The 22,545-nt window shown below is 41.1% G+C and overlaps 1 protein-coding gene across 1 annotated transcript in view; it reads right to left on the bottom strand.

Annotated features, from left to right (window-relative positions):
• The window catches only part of HECW2 (HECT, C2 and WW domain containing E3 ubiquitin protein ligase 2), a 189,829-nt gene extending 168,407 nt beyond the window's left edge, over nt 1-21,422 (bottom strand). The window contains exon 1 of the mRNA XM_087707644.1: nt 21,142-21,422. The gene's annotated coding sequence lies outside the window, so the exon portion shown is untranslated. The remainder of the gene's footprint in view (nt 1-21,141) is intronic.
• Between the last annotated feature and the right edge of the window lie 1,123 nt (nt 21,423-22,545).

Here is a 22,545-nt window from a genome sequence, read left to right as displayed (position 1 = left end):
GCTGGCTGGAGAATTCTGGGAGTTGAAGTCCACAAGTCTTAAAGTTGCCAAGTTTGGGAACCACTGCAGTATAGTGCCATTAAATCCTTGGCACCTAGATATCTTTATATTGGACCTGGGTACTTGAGAGACCGCCTGCTGCCAATTACCTCCACTAGACCAATTAGATCCCACAGATTAGGCCTCCTCCGAATTCCATCCGCCAGCCAGTGTCGACTGGCGACTACCCGGAGGAGAGCCTTCTCTGTGGCTGCTCCGACCCTCTGGAACGAACTCCCCGTGGAGATTCGAACCCTCACCACCCTCCAGGCCTTCCGCAAAGCCCTTAAAACCTGGCTGTTCCGACAGGCCTGGGGCTAAAGAACCGTTGCCCCCGTCTCGAATGGTATGACTGCTGTGTGTTTTAAACCATGTATTGTTTTGTGTCGTTTTTAATTTTGTCTGTATCCCCCCTTCCCTGGTTTGAGTTGTGAGCCGCCCTGAGTCCCCTTCGGGGGGAAAAGGGCAAAATATAAATAAAATCAACATTCAACATTCAACATTTAGGACTGCGTTCTCCAGGATTAACTCAACTGTCTCGGTTGTCCCCTTGAGAAGGTGCTGAAGGTGTCTCATTTCTGCAAAGTAAGGCGATTTGAGGCACTGCTTTTGTGCAGCAGGCTGGCTCTTTGGAATAGCCTTCTGGTAGAGATCAGGCTGCCTCCTTCCGTCTGCACATTTTGGAAGCTTTTATGACATAAGCAGCAGCCATCTGGGTTTCTGTTCTCTTGATGGTTTTATTTAGCTTTGGATATTATTTATTTATGTACCTTATTTGAATTACGGTGGACATTTTATGCAACATATATTTAATCGGCAACTGCCAGGAATCCTGGCAGATTATGGGGAGTTACAAGACAAATAAATAACATATAAATGAAAAAAAAAATGCTGGTTTTCTTAAAATGATAACTGGGAGAAAAAGCAAAGATATCCTGACCACAGCTCAATAACACATAATGCACAAGGAAGGATAAGCAGAAGAACAAAAAAATGATCGAATGTTCTTGTGTTAAATTCAGTATTTAGTACAAATCCCAGTGGAAAGATTCTGATTCTATTAACCATTAGGACTGGGCAACTATTTCTGGTATTGGGCAAAATTTTATTCCATGAAATTTATTCCCTCCTCCAAAAAATCCTATTCAAAATCCCACATTAGGTTATAGACAGTACAGAAAGATTGTGATTCAAGTAGTGAGCATCTATGAAATAGCATTTCCAAAGTATCAGACTTTAATATTCAGTCATGACTAGTTTGTTGCAATAAGACTATATGTATTGTATTGTGGGAAGTTATCATCCAGCCCTCTCCCAGAAAAATGAAATATCCTAGGAAATATTGAAAAGGCAGAATATTTCTCTGGATGTGAAAAGAAACATGTTTCAAAAGACAGAATAGTTGCCTATAGCTTTCTGCCCATCCCCAGCTAATGGGCCATTAAGATGGCCAGGCTAGCCCACTTTACATAATAAAGACTTCTCCTCACTGCAGCTGTAGGGGGAAGGGATATTACTCAACTGACCACAAGGCAACTGAGAACTCATCACAGCCTAGAGAGTAGCCCCCTGCATGGCACCATGGGAGTCTGACAACCAGTCAGAATACATTTCTTACACAGGAACAAGAAACAGAGAGGTGGGACTGAACAGGGTATAAAAAGCCTAGCAAGCCCCTTCCCCTTCTTTTCTCTCTTCTTCTCCATCAACATTGAAACATGTGATCACCTTTTCTGTACAGGGCTCAAGCCATGTGGCCCTGTCCAACAATAAACCATATTTCCAAGCAGCCTCCATGTCTCCAGTGTCTTTTCCCCCACTTGGAGCTGAACCCAAAAGGACATTTCTTTCAACAGTATCTTTTGTTATCTCACCCTTCAAACTGGCAGCAAGACAACAAGACAAGACTCTTAATTTATATTATCCAATAAATGCAGAGACTATGAATTGGGCATAAATTACTGTATTGATACATTTGTGGACTGCCAAAAATTCAGTGCATTTTCTTTAGAAAAGTTTATACAGCTATTTAATCAAGGTTCACTTTCTAAAAGCCAGTGAGCTCTCAGCCTATTGTACAGTTATTACTATAAAGTGTGGGTTTTGTACAACTTGGTGGCATCTTGTATTCATCTTGTGTGTACAGCGGTGTGTAGCAGTGGCGGGATTCAAAAATGTTTACTACCGGTTCTGTTGGCAGGGCTTGGTGGGTGTGGCAGGGGAAGGATACTGTAAAATCTCCATTTCCACCTGATTCCAGGGGAAGGATACTGCAAAATCCCCATTGCCCCCTGATCAGCTGGGACTCGGGAGGCAGAGAATAGTTGGGGGCGGGGCCAGTGAGAGGTGGCATTTACCAGTTCTACAAACTACTCAAAATTTCCGCTACCAGTTCTCCAGAACTGATCAGAACCTGCTGAATACCACCTCTGCTGTGTAGAATAACAAATAAACCAATAAGGTTTAGGGTGTGAAACAACAGAAGTATAACAGCATGCAACTGGAAATATCAAACGCACAGAATCATGAGTACTGCAAAAGGCTACATAACCTTTTCTCATGACCTGTCAAAACCGCGCTCGACTAAACCGTGCCCGATTAAACCGCGTAGCTGACATCATCAACAGGGCGACAACAGCCAGCGCGGAGAAAGAAGGGTGCTTTAAATAGCGCTTTGAAAGCAAGCCGATTCAACTTAAGGTAAAGGTTAGGTTTAGGGTTAACTTTAGGGTTAGCTTTAGGGTTAGGTTAAGGGTTAGGGTTAGGTTAAGCCGAGGTGGCGCAGTGGGTAGAGTGCAGTACTGCAGGCCACTTCAGCTGACTGCTAGATCAGCAGTTCAGCGGTTCAAATCTCACCGGCTCAGGGTTGACTCAGCCTTCCATCCTTCCGAGGTGGGTAAAATGAGGACCCGGATTGTTGTTGGGGGCGATATGCTGACTCTGTAAACCGCTTAGAGAGGGCTGAAAGCCCTATGAAGCGGTATATAAAAATCTGCTATTGCTATTGCTATTAAGGGTTAGGATTAGGTTTAGGGTTAGGTTTAGGGTTAGGTTTAGGGTTAGGGTTAGGGTTAGGTTTAGGGTTAGGTTTAGGGTTAGGTTTAGGGTTAGGGTTAGGTTTAGGGTTAGGTTTAGGGTTAGGTTTAGGGTTAGGTTTAGGGTTAGGTTTAGGGTTAGGTTTAGGGTTAGGTTTAGGGGGGTTAGGTTTAGGTTTAGGGGTTAATTTTAGGTTTAGGGTTTACAGCGTGCTTCTGTCTCCGCGCTGTTGTTGCCCTGTTGATGACGTCAGCGGCGCGGTTTAGTCGAGCGCGGTTTAGTCGAGCGCGGTTTTGTGGTGGAACCACCTTTCCTATGCCACTTCAAATACTTGCTTTAAAAAAATAAATGGGGTTCTCCAGGTTCGAAAGTAGTGATGTGCAGATCACATTTTCTTCATATGTTTTACTCTGCATCTTGGTAGGGATTTCCCCAGCATGATAGTCCAGAAATAGGGATTGCCTTATGGTATTTATAGTCTATAAGGAATTTGAATTCTCTGGGGTTGATCAGTGATTGGATGCTTCTTGGGAAATATCCATTGATTGGTGTCTGGGAATGGTGCTAGTTCCAGTCTGATTGGTCTGCCTTATTTGAATCTGGATAGTATTGGATGGATAGTTAATTATATTCAAGTTGGGATCTTTTATTTCAGATCCAGGATTCAGATCTTCTCTAGCTCTCCTGCTCTTTGCTGTTCATACCTCCCTATTACTGACAACATTCTTTTTTCAGAGGATTAAAATGTAAAAATTGCCTCTTGTGCCAAAGTATTCTTAACCAGAGAAATGATCACATAAGAGAATGAAATTCAAAAGATAAAATGAAAAACATGAAAAAGGACTCTGAAATAACTATATTATTTTCTATTTAAAAGTTTCACATCTCTTAAATTTATCTGTTAATACTTTGAATATTAAAATATTTTCTAACATCTAATATTTTAACTTGATTCTTTTAATATCTTCTTCTACTAAGGAAATACAAAGAAGTTAATCTTTGTATGCATAATGGCATTGCATTTAAAGGAGAAAAAAATAATCCTATATGTAAAAAATGCTATTATATCGCTACCTAGTTCCATAATCACTACAAGATGAAAAGAAGAAATATAATAATACCTAAAAGACACGTGGAAAGATTAATACAGAATTTTATTTTGGGTTACAGCCCTCTGTTAAACGTATTTTTAATCGTGCCCTTGGAAGATTTTATTTAATATGTATTGTACAAAAAAATGTATAATCACTTATAATGTGTGCAGGTGCATAAAAGCTATTGTGGTGCAGTGGTTAAGATGTGGGACTAGAAGTGGGAAGAGCCAGGATTCCAGTCTTCCCATAAACGGAGAAGCTGGCTTGATGATTTTGAACTAGTTATGCATTCCAGTCCTACACTGGGAAGTCGAAAAAACATCTCTCTGGGACATCATGGTAGACCTAAGGCATGCTGGAAGGTGCATAATCTTCCAAAAGATGTTGTCTGGAATGATTTGTGATGATATGTCTGTGGAATGTCTATGGAATGATTTGGGATGGCATGTAACCATACATACATGCATACATACATACATACATACATACATACATACATACGATGAATGACTATTGCACAACACTTCTACCCTGTTTCCCCGAAAATAAGAGCTCCCTGGATAATAAGACCAATTGGGCTTTTGAGAGCATGCGCTAAAATAAGCCCTCCCCTGAAAATAAGCCCTCCCCCAAAATATTGCAACACAGCAGCAGCCATGAGGTGACCACACTCACTGCCTCCTGCACCTCAAAAATGATAAGACCTCCCTGAAAAGGCCAAGCACTTATTTCAGAGATCAAAAGAAAATAAGACCCTGTCTTATTATCAGGGAAACATGGTAAGTTCTCCTTTCAAAATTTGCTTCAAAGATTTGCTAATGCAGTATTTTAATTCAGAATAAATACTAAGGATAGAATGTCTATAGCAATTCAGACAACACATTCTAGGATAACTAAACTGGACAATGTTTTTTTTTACTGTTTAAGCTAATTAAGTATTATTTTCCTCAAAAAATTGTGAAAGGTTAATCTTCTATACAGTATATGATCATTTATTTATGCCTTCCAGTCAGTGTTTGACTCCTCATGACTCCCTGGACTAATCCTGCAGTTTTCTTGCAAGATTTTTTCCTGGGGCTGACAGAGAAATGATTGGCTTAAAGTCTTCCAGCTGGTTTCATGCCTAAGGCAGAACTAGAACTCTTAGTTTCTAGTGTGACACATTAATCAATCCCTCAAACTGGAATTTTCTATGCATCCATAGAACTTGCCTAAAATAATTATCCAATCATTTATCGCTTAGCGCAAAAATATTTGTCTCCTAATAAAACTAGTTTTTCTCTTTTGAAAACTTTTATTGTTTGAAAATTTTAAAAAGAAGGAAATAAAGTTTATCTAAAATTAAATGTTTGTTCAATCGTGTTCCAGAACGCATTAAGCAGTCTAAAATTATAATATATTATATTTTTAAAAACTATATGAAGGAGAGAAAAAATGACTGCAAGATTACGTAATATTTTTTTTCCAAGAAAAGTATAACTGAAAAGAAAAGGGTATCGAACACAGGCTTCTCATTCATGTTTACCGAGCTGCATAAACGATAAACAAAGTGAACAAATTAAGTCTTTTAAGGAAGTGTTTTTGGATAAAATCCAAGAACTAATATTCTACTTCCAAATATAATTAAGCATTTAATAACTCAACCAGAAAATGGATGCCAATTATTTTTATCTTAGTCTCCATCATCAGCATGAGTTCTACCATAAACAGCATATTTTTAACTTGGTTCTTACAGAACCTTAAAAGTTTTGCAATGGAAACAGCCTCCCAAACTTTATTTAGGAGAGAGCGGTAACTTAAGTGTTGCCTATGCATTCAATAAGATACATATGGATATTTTAAGGTTAGCAATGAAGTGATGTTTTTATTTTTAGCTTCAGTAGGAAAAACTGGAGATGATTGGGTATTCTTTATGCATTCTCGAACCTTAATATTTCCTGGTTCATGAGTCAGTTTAAGTGTCCGTACTTCATTCACAGAGCATGACAGCTAAAATTAGCCTCTGAAATGAACACTCTTTAAAAACCATCTTCCAATTCTGCCAAGCCTACATATAAAATACCATTGTTAACCATTGCATTTCTTCAACCATAATATTGTAGCAGCTATAAAACAGAATGGGCCATGTGAAGAGAGTAATAGTTATTGAAATGCTTTGCAATAGCATACTATCCACAAATCACCCTGTTGTCATTATTAGATAACTCATGAAAATATGCAAATTTACTGTCACCCTGTTAGAATCAACCAGAATTATCCATTTGATTATGTTTGTGTTTCAGAGAAAATAGAGTTTGACTGCAAAATTTTAAATGCTCATGCAAGTGGTATCACCCACGATTTCGCTAGCAAGAAATGTGATATATTGAATCTGGAAATCCAATAAACGGGAGGGCCTATTAAATTAAGTTTCTACTGTATTTAATGTTAGAATTATGAAAGTATTATTCAAATTTACTGTTCATGGAAAAGCGTTAGAATTTTTCTAACAAAAATTAAGCCAACAAGTTACCCAACTAGTATGGCGGAAAGCTGCAGATCCCATTTTGTCATCCCATCTATCTGTTCTTGGATAACGTGTAAGGTCAGAAGCCGAGATTCCAAGATCAAGCAGCAGTAAGCAACTGAAAACACAGTGATAGTTTTTATATACATTAGGCAATCATACACTGCAGCAGAAATCACAGCAAGATGACCCTAAAGATCAAACTAGTGGGGAAGTTCAGAAACACAATCAAACAATAGACCATTAATCAACAGGAATACCATAACTATGTCAAAGCAAGCAAGCACAGCAAAAGACTTATTTCCAGTAGTCTGGTACCTGTAAAGGAGGTTTAAATATTCCACAAGGAATCTATTCAGCAAAAAGTCCTTAGGCTACCTGCATATACCTTCATCTGCCTCTCCTGCCAGAATCTATAACTTTTTCAGCTAACCTAAGCTTTATAGCAATAGCAATAGCAGTTAGACTTATATACTGCTTTATAGGGCTTTCAGCACTCTCTAAGCGGTTTACAGAGTCAGCATATTGCCCCCAACAATCCGGGTCCTCATTTTACCCACCTCGGAAGGATGGAAGGCTGAGTCAACCTTGAGCCGGTGAGATTTGAACAGCCGAAACTGCAGAACTGCAGTCAGCTGAAGTAGCCTGCAGTGCTGCACTCTAACCACTGCGCCACCTCGGCTCTTAATGGGATGGTAGTTTTCCTTTCTAAAACTATGCATGTGGAATTTTATGTATGTATGGTTTCATTTAAAACCATGCATCTTTAGGTTATGCTAGATATTCTTGACATATTAAATAGGCATGATAAAAAAGACAAATCTCATTATTCCATCACATATCAGACTGGAAGAGGCTATTGTTTACTTGAGACTCTGGTTTTTAGTAAATAAGCAAACCAGAAACCCCTGCAGGATCTAGAAATTACAAAATCAGTTTTGTGCCAGAAGCTCTGCTTCTTTTATACATGAAGGGGATGGCACAATTTCCCCCTCCCCCTGATCTCTAATTCCACCCTACTGCATTGATGTATCTGAAGCACGGAATTTCATTAAATCCTTTCTAAAAGCAAATCCTATTGACATATTCGTAGGAATGTAGCCAACTGCATAATTAGGGCTACCCCAACATTGACAGAAATTTCCCCACTGTTTTGAACAAAAATTTAAAGAAACAAACATTGACTAATGGACCCAGCATTCTCAGCAGTCAGGAGTGAAAAAGTTGGAAAAGAAAAGGAAGTTAAGAAAGAATGCAGAGAATGGTTTCTGGAATTGTTTCAAATTTTGTTTACGAGCACTAACCATAGGAGTCACCAATATTGACTTCTGTGTATGACCTCTACTTATATGTCCTCAATGTATATGTCCTCAACTTATGACACAATTTCAATCATTAAGTGATGCAGTCATTAAGCAAGTCATCACATGACCCAATTTTACAAGCATTTTACTGTCACATCAATGTTAATCGTAAAGCACATGCTGAGTGCGGTATCCTAAATACTATGAAAATTAAACTCAGTTCTACAATTATTCCATTCCTCTAAAAGAGTGCAGTTTGTACCTGAAGCACTTGATGTTTGGAATTGAATTTGGATGGGTGGGTGGATTCCTTCTCTTTGTAAAAGTACAATCCCAATTTTGGGGATCCATCTTCCAAGCGCCCCACCAATTTTCTAATGCAGTATTGTGCCTGACCGGATTCATATATTTTCCTACTGATTTAAGCTATTATTTCTCCCAAATGATTTGGCTGTTCTGATCTTGATTAACAATTTTAATTCTTCCTGGGTCCAGGCACTTCATGAGAAATTAAAATCTCTTGGCTTTTCATGGGCCACAATCTTCCAAATAGACTATAAACATGTATTAGCCACCCTTAAGCAATAGGCTATGGAATGGAGATCCAAATGGATCTGTTAGTTTTACCAGGAACTATGTTTTTGAGTTGTACTATTCATCTATTCCATTCTGCTAAGTACTTTAGCTGTACAGAAGTCCCCAAATTCAGAAGGGTGTTATTTCTGGCTAGATTTAAAGCCTTCCCAACAACTGTTACTAAGGGGAGATATGGGAATATCTCATTTGAGTGGAGATTGTGCTCTGGTGGTGTAGGAGGAATTGAAATGCTGGATCACGTTGTATCATATTGCTCATTTTATCCTAACACATGGCAGTTGTTATCTCCATTTTTAGTCAAGCATCCTGGTCATTCTGATGCTTTTCACCTCCAGTTGTTAAGTCTCAAAACAATCTGACTCTTCTTTGCCAAATGTTGCTAACTGTACACTGTGCCACAGTCTTTGTGTAAATAGCTCTTAGATATTTCTTCTTTGGTTTTGCTGATTACCCATCTTAATTGTAGTTGTTTATTCAGTTGACTATGTTTATGTATCATGCATTGCATTTATTTTTATTAACCTATTTGGATTCAATAATTGTATTTCTATTTGGAATCTGCTTATGCTGGCCTATAGAAACCATTCCTTCATTCAGGGTGGTTCACCGACAAATGTGCGCTCGACAAAAGCGCGAGCGACGAAACAGCGGCGAGAAAACCACGAGTTTGAAATCGCGCTGATGAATGAGCGCAGAAGCGCGCCGACAACGCGCCGACCACAAACAAGTAATAACAACCTAATAATCCTAACCCTAACCCTAAACCCAACCCTAAACCTAACCCTGAACCTAACCCTTACCTTAACTTAAATTGCGCTTTTGTGGGCGCGGTTTTGTCGGCGCGCTGTTGTGGGCATGTTTATGATGTCTCAGTTTTCTCCCCACAGTTTTGTCGGCGCACTTTTGTCGTGCGCGCATTTGTCGGGTCACAATTCAGGATAGATGTGAATGTGTTGAGTTTGTATTTGTATTTGTATTTTATTATTTGTATGCTGCCCTTCTCCGGGAGGACTCAGGGCGGCGAACAATTCAAGGGGGGGAAAGGGAAACATAAAAAGACAAAATACAAATAATAAAAGTAGACAACAGTCGCACAGCCATACATGTCGAGAGGGGAGGGAACTCATCACCCCCAGGCCTGCCAGCAAAGCCAGGTTTTGACAGCTTTTTGGAAGGCCTGGAGAGAGGTGAGGGTCCGAATCCCTGCGGGGAGTTCATTCCAGAGGGCCGGAGCTGCCACAGAGAAGGCCCTCCCCCGGGTAATAGCCAGGTGGCATTGGCTGGTACCCGGAGGAGGCCAACCCTGTGAGATCTAATGGGTCTGTAGGAGGTAATTGGCAGCAGGCGGTCTCTCAAGTGTGCATATGTGCGTGTTTGTACTCTGCTCTCCCCTGCTTTACCTCTGTCTGTGTTTATGTGTACGTGTGCCCTGGAACTATAAAGTGGACTGCATACTTTCCAATCTAGTTCATGTGACGAGGAAGGAAGTGACTTAGAATGGAATAGATGGTATCAGTCCAAGCCATTGCCGCTTGCCTCTCCTATTAGTGATGCACCTTGGACATTTTCCATTCCTCCCCCCCCCCCTCCACAGCCTTTAATTGGATGTGCCCAGTGGTGTGCTGCAACCAGCTTATAAGTGGTTCATGAGACTCTATTGTTACATTTTCTGGAAATTGGTGAGCCAGTTGAAAGCACAGCTGAGCCATGTCATCTAGGGCATCAATCACTTGTTCAGAGGCTAACAGCACAGCACAGTGGTGGCAATCCAGACAGCAAAACCTGTGGTTAAACATTTATTAGTAGACCACTTTCGTTTTTCATTTATTTATTTGTATCCCGCCATTATTCTTTTTACAAATAACTCAAGACAGTGAACACAGCCAATAGGTCTTCCTCTTCCTATTTTCCCCCCAACAACAACAACCCTGTGAGGTGAATTGGGCTGAGAGAAAATGACCGGCTCAAAGTCAGTCATCTGATTTTCGTGGCTAAAAATGAGACTAGAGCTCACTGTCTGTCTGCTTCTGTATTGTATTGTATTGTATTTGGTTTATTTGTATGCCGCCCTTCTCCAGGAGGGACTCAGGGCGGCGAACAAGTCAGGGGGGAAAGGGAACATAAACAACAGTACACATAATTAAAATACATGAAAATCATACAGCCATACCAGTCGAGAGGGGAGGGGAACTCATCAACCCCAGGCCTGCCGGCACAGCCAGGTTTTGACGGCTTTCCGGAAGGCCTGGAGAGAGGTGAGGGTCCGGATCTCCGCGGGGAGTTCATTCCAAAGGGCCGGAGCTGCTACAGAGAAGGCCCTCCCCCGGGTAGTAGCCAGATGGCATTGGCTGGTGGATGGAACCCGGAGGAGGCCGACCCTGTGAGATCTGACGGGTCTGCCCCCACACTCATTCTGTTCCGCTTTTGAAGAATTATCCTCTTGACAGAGAAGCAGACTAATGGATAGAAAGACAGAAAGAACCCTGATCCCCTTCACATAATTTCTTTCCAACATTCCACTTGGTTGGGGGGGAAAAATCAAAAGAAAAAATGGAACAGGGTAAATGTTCTGTTAACAGGAGGCTATGCAATATAATATTACTGTGTTTCAGGGGTGGGTTCCAGTAGCTGCTATTGCCGGTTCATTCGTGGTCATACGCCAGTGGTGGGATTCAGCCAGTTCGCACCTATTCGGGAGAACCGGTTGGTAACTTTCCAAGCAGCTCAGAGAACCGGTTGTTGGAAGAAATCTCATTTTGTTTTTTTCCACTTTACAGGGCTAATCCTATGAGGAAGGCAGGAAGGAAACATTCTGGTGTTGTTTCTAGCCTAATCTTTATTGCCCTGCTTACAGAAACTGCCCCTCTGGTTAACCCTTATTACATTGTAACAGCTAAGGTGAAGCGCCCATACACGTGAGTGATGTTGAGTTAGCAATATCAATAGCAGTTAAAACTTACATACCGCTTCATAGGGCTTTCAGCCCTCTCTAAGCGGTTTACAGAGTCAGCATATTGCCCCCAACAACAATCTGGGTTCTCATTTTACCAACCTCGGAAGGATGGAAGGCTGAGTCAACCCTGAGTCGGTGAGATTTGAACAGCCGAACTGCAGAACTGCAGTCAGCTGAAGTAGCCTGTAGTGCTGCATTTAACCATTGTGCCACCTCGGCTCCACCCAGTCACATAACCACCAAGCCCCACTTACCCTGCTGGTCATTATGGCAGAGAACCGGTTGTTAAATTATTTGAATCCCACCACTGTCATACACGCATGTGTGCTTGATGCACACACATGCGCAGTACTATAAAAATGGTTCTGCGCATGCACAGAAGTCTGGTTCTGGTAACTCAGGCCACCAAACCACTACCAGTTTGGTTATACTGGTCCGAACCGGTAAGAACCCACCACTGCTTTGTATGTTACTTACCTCTTCGAAAAGTTTGAGTCTGCCCTGTAGCTTGAATTTCTCACGTAGATATATGAAGGGAAAGCAATATAGGAACGATTATCTACAAGTGATTAAAATGAAACCCTCTACTCTTGCCATGAACATATACAGGAATAACACCTCTTCACCTAGGAACTGGATTGGGTGGGAGTTGCACATGCACTTTCTTGCCACCAAGGAATACCTCAGATGCCACAAAGAATACGAATAAGCCAGCTCTGGATCTGCAGAAGCCACTGGGCTCAGAAGGAATCAAATATCTTTGGGGACTAATTCTTTCAGCCAACATAGATAAGATCCTCCATCACACTGAATGGACGGAGAACAACTAGGGAAACTCTTAGATGGAATCTGAGAGTTGTAATCCTCATTTCTTTCAAGAGTTTCCTTCTCCAGCAAATTCCTCACAGCTTAGTTCATCCAAACCTATTTTTAAGTGGCTTAAAATCATCTTCCACTATGCTAAACACAATTAAGATGGCTTATCTTTGTGAAGATAAAAATATCTTGGCGTTCCAAAGATCACATTGGTCTACGCAAACTTCAATACAAAGTAGGCAAAAGTCCAGACCTACTTCTGCTTCTTTTATTTGCTTATGAAAAAAAAAAATGCTATTTATAGAGATGTCAAAACAGCCCTTTTAAAAACCCAACTCACAGGGACTGTGTCATGGATATTCTGATGAGAATCATTCTAGCTGGCTCCTTACTCTCTTTCTCCCTTCTGCGTCTAATTTGTGAAAAAGACCTTGCAAGAATTATACTTAATTTTTGATTAACCACAGCTTGCTATGTCATCACAGCTGACAATCCACTGTTCATTTTAACTACAGTTTCTTTGAAATGATCTCCAAGCACATGCCAATTAAGATTTATGTCATTTCTCAGCTTTGAATAATGTAAGATACCCTTACTAAAATCCAGGAGCAGATATGAGTGTCTGAGATTCAGGGAAGATACCAAGGGTTTTCTTGCAATAATAAAGCTCAGTAGCTGAGAATTTAAAAATTCTCCAACACACATACGTGCTGATTGGGGCTGGACCCTACATGATATGGTCAACAGCCCCAGGCCTGCTGGAACAGCAAGGTCTTAACAGCTTTTCTGAAGGCCATGAAGGTGGGTGAGGTCCGGACCTCTGGGAGTAGCTGTTCCACAGGGTCGGAGCAGCCATAGAGAAGGCTCTCCTCTTTGTTATATAGGACCTTAAATACATGCATACATACATACATACATACATACATACATACATGCAATTCATTTCAAGGAAACTAAAATGTGTTTCTATAGCATCTCTAAGAAATGTATTATTAAGCAGCAGGGGAAAGACCCCTAATGCAACAATACTATTGAATGTTATAGAATAGATACTTCTCAAATAGCTAAATCACAGTATTTAAAAGATGCTGAAACCAAGCAAAGGATACCTCAGATAAGAGTCACAGAGTTTGCAATTTCACTATGGATTATTGCTCAGAGCTACACAATTGTCATTTTATACGTAGTATTGCTTGATCACTTATGTAAGTACATTAAATCACAAAAATAGTGTGGCCACCTACAGAGATAGAGATAGTGATAGAGACAGGAAGACGGAGGGATGCATAATCCAGAGGATATGTATACAGCTGCTTCTACAAAGTCACATACACATAGTACATGTTTCAGCAGTTATGCTATCATAGCTGTTCATCTGAATTCATCAGCATGAGTAAGGACGCACACTCTGCACTCAAACAAATGTTTTAACACTTGCCTTTTCTCTCACATATTCCTATTGAAAAATATATGTACGGTATTTATTTATCCGCCTTGTAAAGTAACTCATTTGTGATTCTGGGTAGCTCACATAGTTAAAACAAAGAAACAACACAAACAATAAACTGCAGGAAAATAATAAAAATGCAATAACCATTAAAACCAAATGGGGAAAAAAACCTAATTAAAATCAAAATTAAAACCAGAATAATGTAAAGCAGGCAAGTGCAAGTCATCATCAGTATAACCATTTAGCAGGCTCCAAACCATAACCAGGTTAAAAAAAATGGTTAACTTGCAGAATACGGAATAACAGAGTTGTAAGGTACCTTGGAGATCTTCTAGTCCAGCCCTCTGCTCAAGCAATAGACCCTATACCATTCCAGAAAAAGGCTGTCCATTCTCTTCTTAAAACCCTCTAGTGAAGGAAGAAGCTGAGTTCAATGCAGAGATGTTATTAATTTCCTTTTTTTTTAAATTTCCTTTGTCTTAATATATTTTATACTGTGTTTGTTAAAAATCTATACCATGTACGGGCTCTGGGAAGTCGGGGGGGGAGGGAGGTGAGGTGTTAGGGGGGGAGGGGGGATATATAGTATGTGTTAGATTTTAAAGTAACGTGACTGCACTTGTATACTGTTGGTCTATAATTTCACTGTAAAAATAGGATAAGCTGAATATATTAATAGATAGTAGAAATACACCGAAGGGAGGAGTAGAGGGATAGAAGAAAGAGGGCTAGAGAGGGTGGGAGAGAGGACTGGAGGGAGGGTGAGAAGGAAGGGAGGGAGTGTACCGGGAGAGGGGAGTCGTAGAGGGGGAGGGGAAGTAGGATAGAGGGGAAGGATGGAGGGAAGATGGAAAGTTGGAGGGGGGCGAAAGAAAGGGTGTATGGAGGGTCGAAGAGGTACATTGGGTCTTTATTTGGGGGGGTTCTGTTGACAAGAGGAATGGCTGTGTTTATTGTTTAATGTTATATGACCCCGGTTATGCACAGTATATATGTGACTGTACGAAAATGAAAATGGAAAATAAAAAACACATTTACAGAGGAAAAAAAAGAAGCCCTCTAGTGATGAAGCATCCACAACTTCTGGAGGGAAGCCGTTCCTCTGATTAATCGTCCTCACTGTCACGGAATTTATCTTTAATTCTAGATCTCTTCTTGATAAGTTTCCATTCATTACTTCTTGCATCAGATACTTAGATTCTATACATATTTTTCGTATGTATTCATTATTAAACCCCTATCAATTTAATTTCTGTATTGCACTAAGTATGCTTAACTATAGTTCATTAAATAAATCACTATTTATCATACAAGCTAAGTAATAACTCGTTTCCAATTCCCAGTAGCTAGATTAATACATTTTACTGATACGCTATGACAAAACAAGCTAAATTATGGCTTAGCATGAAACAGGGATCCAGGAAAATGGTCAGCTGCAACCTATATGCTATGCAGCATCCTAGAAAGACAGTATGGTGTAGTGGTTAAGGGACCAGACTGTGAATGCTAGTTCCATTTTAGGCATGAAGCCAGTTGGGTCACCTTGGAGCTGTCACTCTCAGTCCTGGAAGTAGACAAAGACAAACAATTTCCAATATCTTGTCAAGAAAAACTACACAGAAAGCGAATGATAAATCCAACTTATATTATAAGGATAAATCAAATGGAGAAATTAAAAGCACATTATGGCTCATCAAAGCAATTGAGGAAATATATCTAAGTGTTTTAGATTTCCTGTCTTTTGCCAATTGACCACTGATCCAGAGTGCCTATTTTTTGGATAAGAAATCAATAATGTCAGAGAAAACCTTGTATTGATGGTGGCAGAGATTCCATACAGGAATATTGTAAAGGTTCCAAGTAAACAAATGGGATTAATTTGAAACTGGATGTGTTCAGAAATTAAAATCACCATATAAAAATAGGGAAGTATTCTATAGCATCCATGGTTTGGATGCTTTACTGTACTTTCTCCAAGGGGTCCTAGTTTTATCTTACAAAGTAAGGTAAATCATAGGATCTACACAATTAAGTGCTTTGCAAAGGGAACTAGCAGGAGTAGAACATAGTTTCTTTAAACACTGAAGTGGCTGTATCTTCTGGAAGGTTTGCCACCGCTGCCATAGGAGATTTCTAGATTCTCTGCATGTGCATGCACAGGCAATGCTTCCACTGGGTCAGAGGTGGGTTCCTACCAGTTTGCATCTATTCGGTAGAACCGGTTCGTCAAATCTACCGAACCGGTTAGAAGAGGTTCCACCAGTGGACCCGGAAAACAGGCCACACCTACAGAAGAGGTTCCAAACTTTTTTGAAACCCACCACTGGTCCTTGGATATGATTATTCTACACTATCATGCTCATATTTATAAAACTCAGTGCTTCTGTGAAAGGTAAGGATGACTACTGCGTTTGTGGTGCAATCAGAACATTGCATGTGTTGAAGTTGTTTTAACGCAAACCAAAGATGCCTTTTAAAAAACAAGTTTACATCATATTCTTATGCATGCCAGTGCTGTGTGTGAGGTAATTTAAGGTGGTTCTGACAAGTGTCGTCGGCATCTTCATATCCGGTCACATGGGCGGCAAGCAACTCCCATCCGGTCACATGGGCAGCAAGCCACTCCCACAAAGGAGGCCACACCCACAGAGTAGGTTCGAACAATTTTTGAAACCCACCACTGCACTGGGGTTACCAGCAAAGAGAAGCATCAATATGTCCAAGTGAAGATCACCTGGGAAAGATCTCAGACCAACTGGGCCGAGCTTTCCAGAGTCCAGGTGTGTCTTAGGGCTTCCCAGAGGGTGCTTCACTCTTGTCAACATACTTTACAAAGTAGCTCTTAAAATATTTTGCACAATTCTAGAAACTGGGGCAATTATCACACATGGCTATTTGTATCATATCCGGCATTATTTTTTTAATGATACAGTGGTAACAGATTCTAGAATACACTCCTTTGAATCTTAATTTTTTTGTTATCCAAGACAAGACAGCATATTTTAACATAACCTCCCTTAAAGGATGCATTTCAGCTGTTTTCATCGTCTTATTTCTCCAGAGGGGACATCAGCCCCATTACAGTCTCTTCTTCTGCCAATCTGACAAGATTTGAAAGTCACTGACCCCCTGTGGGTGCTGCAAAGAGAAAAATACCTTCATCTTCCACTCACAGGAAAGGCAAACAAAATAAAAGATTCAGTGCTGACAGAAAGAAGAGAGCGACAAAATACTTGTCAGATTCGTGCCTCTTGCTTTTCCCTGGACTCTGCCAAAACCTAAGTACAAAGGTTTCACTAGGACGTCCGTTGAAGGGTCCGAAGCAGTGGGAAGGTTTGAGGAAGAATTCCATCCAAAAATGAAATGAAGTCACAGCATCTCAAAAAAGCCCCCAAAATTGCTTCAGAGCACTTCCATCCGATTTCAGATCTTCAATACTGTTGATGTTGAAGACGTAAGGTGTTTTTAGAGTGGCACCAAAACCAAGAACAACAAGCCCTTTCACAAAGGCTGTTTCCACACTAGCAATTTATAAGAGCCGAGGTGGCGCAGTGGTTAGGGTGCAGTACTGCAGGCCACTTCAGCTGACTGTTATCTGCAGTTCAGCGGTTCTAATCTCACCGGCTCAAGGTTGACTCAGGCTTCCATCCTTCCGAGGTGGGTAAAATGAGGACTCAGACTGTGGGGGCAATATGCTGACTCTGTAAACCACTTAGAGAGGGCTGAAAGCCCTATGAAGCGGTATATAAGTCTAACTGCTATTGCTATTGCTATTGCTATAATAACTTCCAGGATCCTCCCAATCGTTGTTGTGCCAAAAGAAAAGTGGCACAGACGAATTTTATATCACTACAATAATACCCAGGCAATGCAATGGAGATGCCATGAATCTTTACTGCAGAAATTTCCTAAATTCTCCGCAAATCCCACCTTAGCCTTATTACACATTTTCAGAAGCCCATTTGGAACAGGCTTGGTATTTAACGTAGGGGTGAAGGGCATATATGGCACCCAAAATATTTTATTTCAACCTCCAGAAACCTTTCAATTTTAGCTACCAAATTCTAAGTTTTAATATGACCAAAGGAAAAATAGGGAATCCATAGAGAATAGCCATGTTAATTGTATCTATTTGACTGATGAAATGTCAATTAAGTTTAAATATAAAATATATTTAATCCACTATTTATTTCTTTAGAATAGTGACTTTTTGAAGCAAAGCCTCTCAAAGGCTAAATGCAACATTTAGCTCCAAAACTGTTGTACAGCCCAATCCAGAAAGACTCTCTACGTACCAGTACATATAGGGCATAATATTGTATTAAGAAAATGTATCTGTAATACTTAGCCTTCTGACTAATTTCCATTAAAAAATAAGTTAAGAAATGTTTATTTCTAAAGTCATCACTGTTCACTCACTCAGGTACATTATTATTTACCCAAGTAATATCTAAATGCTTCTACTATACTTGCAGAATATAATGCAAACTAATAATTCTAATGTTTTTAAAGTATATGTTTTGAGTGTAACAAAAGCTGTTGCCTTATATACACATACCTGACTAAAAATCTGACTGAATTTAGTAGGGTTTATTTCCAAATGTATGTATATGATTTATTGTTAGTGAGTTGCAATAACAATTAATAGTTCAGTACCTTAACAAATCTATTTAATAGGCCATAACTATTCCATGTTTTTGAACAAATATATAGAAATTTATGTTTTACAAGGTGAGACACCATCAATCGTAGCAAATTCGAAGCTCAATTTTGGCTTAGTTAAGTTTCACTATATTGAAAGGTTATTTAATCCTTTTGAGGAAATTTTGCTTACAATCTTTTACATACAATGCAAGATTGCATTTTTGTCCTACTATTTAAAAGGTTTCTGAGCAAAGTTCACACACAAATTGATACCACTGAAATTGGTCAATAAACTATTGGTTGAACATGAATATCTTATCAGAGGATTTCAAGTCTTGATATCTGATAAAGCTACCTATACTAAACAGTACGTATTACAAGAGATACAATTTTTGTCCTGTATGGCCATTTGGGGGAAAATGTATTGTTGTTTTGCTATGTGGATTTTATTCTCAATAGTAACAGTAGTTTCTTGAATACAGCTGCTTCTTTACTCATTGCTTCCATCCCTTCAATTTTCCTTTGATGATTACATTCTTCTATTTAAGGTAGATGCTCTACTGCATGTATTTCATATTTATCCTCACCAATGAAGCTTTTATGACACAATTCAACTGTATATCTCAGAACTTCCTTTCCCATTGTAAATCCATGTATGCCAATGACCTTGGACTATATTTGACCCAACAGCAATGGTGAAACTGACATGTTACATAAACTATTTCATCGTTTTTAACTACACTTAAGAATTTAGTATTATAGTATCTACAATATCATATCAACTTGCCAGATAAAACATTCTTGGAAACTCAGAAGCTTGTATTCTATTTGGAAAAGCTTGAGTTAACTTAATAAAAGTATTGACTCAATATTGATTTTCTTTTCTCAGACAAAATCATTACACTTTTTAAAAAAAACTACATTCTTGGGAGAACCATACATGGTACACAATTTTGTTACTGATATTAAAAAGCCTGAATCACATTGCTAGGCCAGCAAGGAAAATCTTTTTCCCATTAATAATACAAGTAAGGCAAACCTAAGACAATCTGGGACAAAACTGCACTGAATAAAAAACGTAACATAATTATCATGAAAAATGAATCACATAAATTCTAAACAAATGTACATTTAAGTCGTGTTCTTCCATTTAGCTTAAGAGTTTAGTAGGATATAAGAATCACCCCTAAACTTGGCATTTTATTTTTGTTTTTTGTTTTTTTTAAAAATAAAATATTGAATAAACGAAGCAAATCTGAAACTTTTCGGTTAACATTTTATTTCCCAAAATTTAATTGGTAATTATCATCTTTAAAAACAAGTAGCAAAAGCATTTACTGTATTACAGATTTTATAAGCATTTGAAGACAACAGCCAACTATATAAAACACTCAAAATCCCCTGAAATTAGTTAAAAGGTTGATAAATGTAAAAAAAAAGGTTTTTTTTAAATCAACCAAAACAATAAGTATGGTATTCAGTGAGTGTGTGTCCATGTGCATGCATGTGTGTGTGTGTGCACATCTGCATGTGATATATTCAAAACTAAGCAGCGACATTCCTACTTTTTAAAGCATAGGAAAAATTATTTATTTTAATCAAAGACTCCTATATCTCCTGGTTTTAATGCAATTTCTTCACAAGAATTAAACGTTGCAGTTTCTTAAAAAGAGGTTTATACAGCACAGGAAAAATATCCTAATATGAATAACAATGATCCACAATATCAAATTAGCCATCAAATATTACTAGCATCATTGGCAGTTTAAATTAACCAAAAAGGAACCCTTCCCTGTTTACAATGCAAGCTATTTAAAAATCTAGCCCTCATAATGAATGATCAATATAATCAATAACAAAGACTGATGTCAGGTAAACCACCACTGAACTAAATTGCTATAAACAAATGATTATATGTGACAATTCCTATCCAATATAATGTTCAAATACTTTCTGAGAACTGTTGGCACCACATTTACTTAAACAGTTTCTGGCTTTTCTTACAATTCCCCCCCACCCCAATCTAATTCTTTGCCAAAGGAAATCTTTCAAGCCAAGGTTTCCACTGACTCCGCCTGATTACTGAAACTTCACGTCCAAAGAATAATCGTATTAGTTTGTTGCATGGTCGTTATAAACCCTGAGGGAATTTGGGGAAAATGACCAGCCTTTCATACGGAAATCCTTTCGCAATGCCCTCTGTCGTGCGTACATCGACACATCATCAGCACCCCAAATGAATTGGTCAGCAGAGCTACAGCCGAGCCGAGGTCTCTTGATACATCTGCCATGAACACCCCCGCAGGGGAAATGTAAACAGATAAGGCTGCAGCCTTCTCGGATCGCAAACGACCTCGGCCCCCCAAAAGGTTTTGACACGAAAAGGATGCTAAGCCTAGGAAATGACATAATAAACGTTCCCATAGCCAGGAGAGCCGCACGCACGCATAACGACTGACTCATTCGCTTCTGCTGCTTCTCGCCCCCCCCCCCCCCAAGATGCTGGGATGTAGAGGGAGAAAGGACGGGAGCGACCGCCCCCGCCACCCCCAACCACCCATCAGCCCACGCAAACAAAGCAACGTCTCCCTCCCTGTTTTCCACCCACCCACCTACCCACCCGCGGCGCAAAATGCCAGCATAACAAGAGCCTCTCCCGTTCCCCCCCAGCCCTAAAAGGCGTCGACTCCCCTCCGACTTACCAGAAGCCACGCAGTCCGCGGCTGCCCCGGGAGGCTTGAAAGCAGCAGGGGAAAAAGGGGGGAAAAAGCACAGGTGCGGGAGGGGTTTTTTCCTCCAGGGTCCGCGCTCCGGGTAGGCGAGGCTTCCTGGCCTCGGCGCGCTCCTCCATGCACCACGCTGCCTCTGCAGCACCTCCCTCCCTCCAGCGGCGCCTCTGGAGGATGCTGGAGGAGGACCGGAGTTGGCGAGAGAGGGAGAGGCGGAGCCGCTGGCTCGAGTCCTTGCAGAATCCGGCTGCTCCTAAGCGGCGGGGGGCTGCTTCATCCGCCCGCGACCCCCTTCCGTTTCGACCCGCTCCTCGCAAAGCGCCCACTTGGCTCGCTGCGGCTGCTGGGCGCGGGCACTTTTTCTTCCCCCCGGAGGGAGAGAGAGGGAGGGGAGGGAAGGAGGGAAGGAAGCCTGCTCAAGAGGCGGAGGGACGGCGTCCCTTCAATCCTCCTCGACGCCTCCTGCTCCCGTGTCTCTCGCGGGCTCGAGTCAGCAGGGAAAGGCAAACGCGGGGAGTTGCCATCGCGGAGTCAAAGCCAGCGCCCGGGAAAAAGGAGGCGGGGGCAATGGAGGAGGAGGAGGAGGAGAAGGCGGCGCCGCGCGGCGTTTTCTCTCGGGGGCGACGGGGGGAGGGAGAGCTTAAGGGCGGTCTTTGCAGCGCGGAGAGCAAGAGGGTCGCTTGACTGTCAAAACGACGGGCGACGTTGCACGGAGCGTGGGGTTCAAATGGGAAAGGGGACGGGTTCCCTTTGGGCGGCGATAAAGCGCGCGTGCGTTTTCCACCCGCGCCTCCTCTCCCTCCTCTTTTTCCCTCTCCCCCCGCTTGCAGGTTTGTGCGTGTGTGTGTGCGTGTGTAAAACTAACCCTAACCTCCACCTCTTTGCAGGGGCTGGAGACAGAATTGTGGGTAATACCAGCTGCGCCTCCCTAGCCGCGGGACCCTTCCTTCCCCGGCCCAACCTCGCGAGCGCCCGAGCCGCGCCCCTCTTCGGAAAACCTTCCCGGGCATCGAAGAACCCGCTCGCTGCTTCTCTGTCGGCGGAGTCGGACTCTTCCGCCCTTCCCTCTTCCGCGCGTGTTTTGCTGCCGAGCCTCCTGAAATAAAAGGCGCTGGTAGCTGGACTCATCGAGCCCACGTTCAACCGGAAAGGGTTGGGGGGGGGGGGATTGGTGGTTTGTAATTTAGCACGGGGTTGCGACTTGTAAAATGAAGGTTATAGCAATAGCAATAGCAGTTAGACTTATATACCGCTTCATAGGGCTTTCAGCCCTCTCTAAGCGGTTTACAGAGTCAGCGTATTGCCCCCAACAATCCGGGTCCTCATTTCACCCACCTCAGAAGGATGGAAGGCTGAGTCAACCTTGAGCCGGTGAGA

Source organism: Thamnophis sirtalis, unplaced genomic scaffold (assembly GCF_051295495.1).
Source record: "Thamnophis sirtalis isolate CommonGarterSnake01/CBP01778 unplaced genomic scaffold, rThaSir2_p1.2 scaffold_1, whole genome shotgun sequence".
Classification (NCBI taxonomy): Eukaryota; Metazoa; Chordata; class Lepidosauria; order Squamata; family Natricidae; genus Thamnophis; species Thamnophis sirtalis.
The sequence above is the reverse complement of the archived record's forward strand: the minus strand, read 5'-3'. Positions and strand labels throughout refer to the sequence as shown.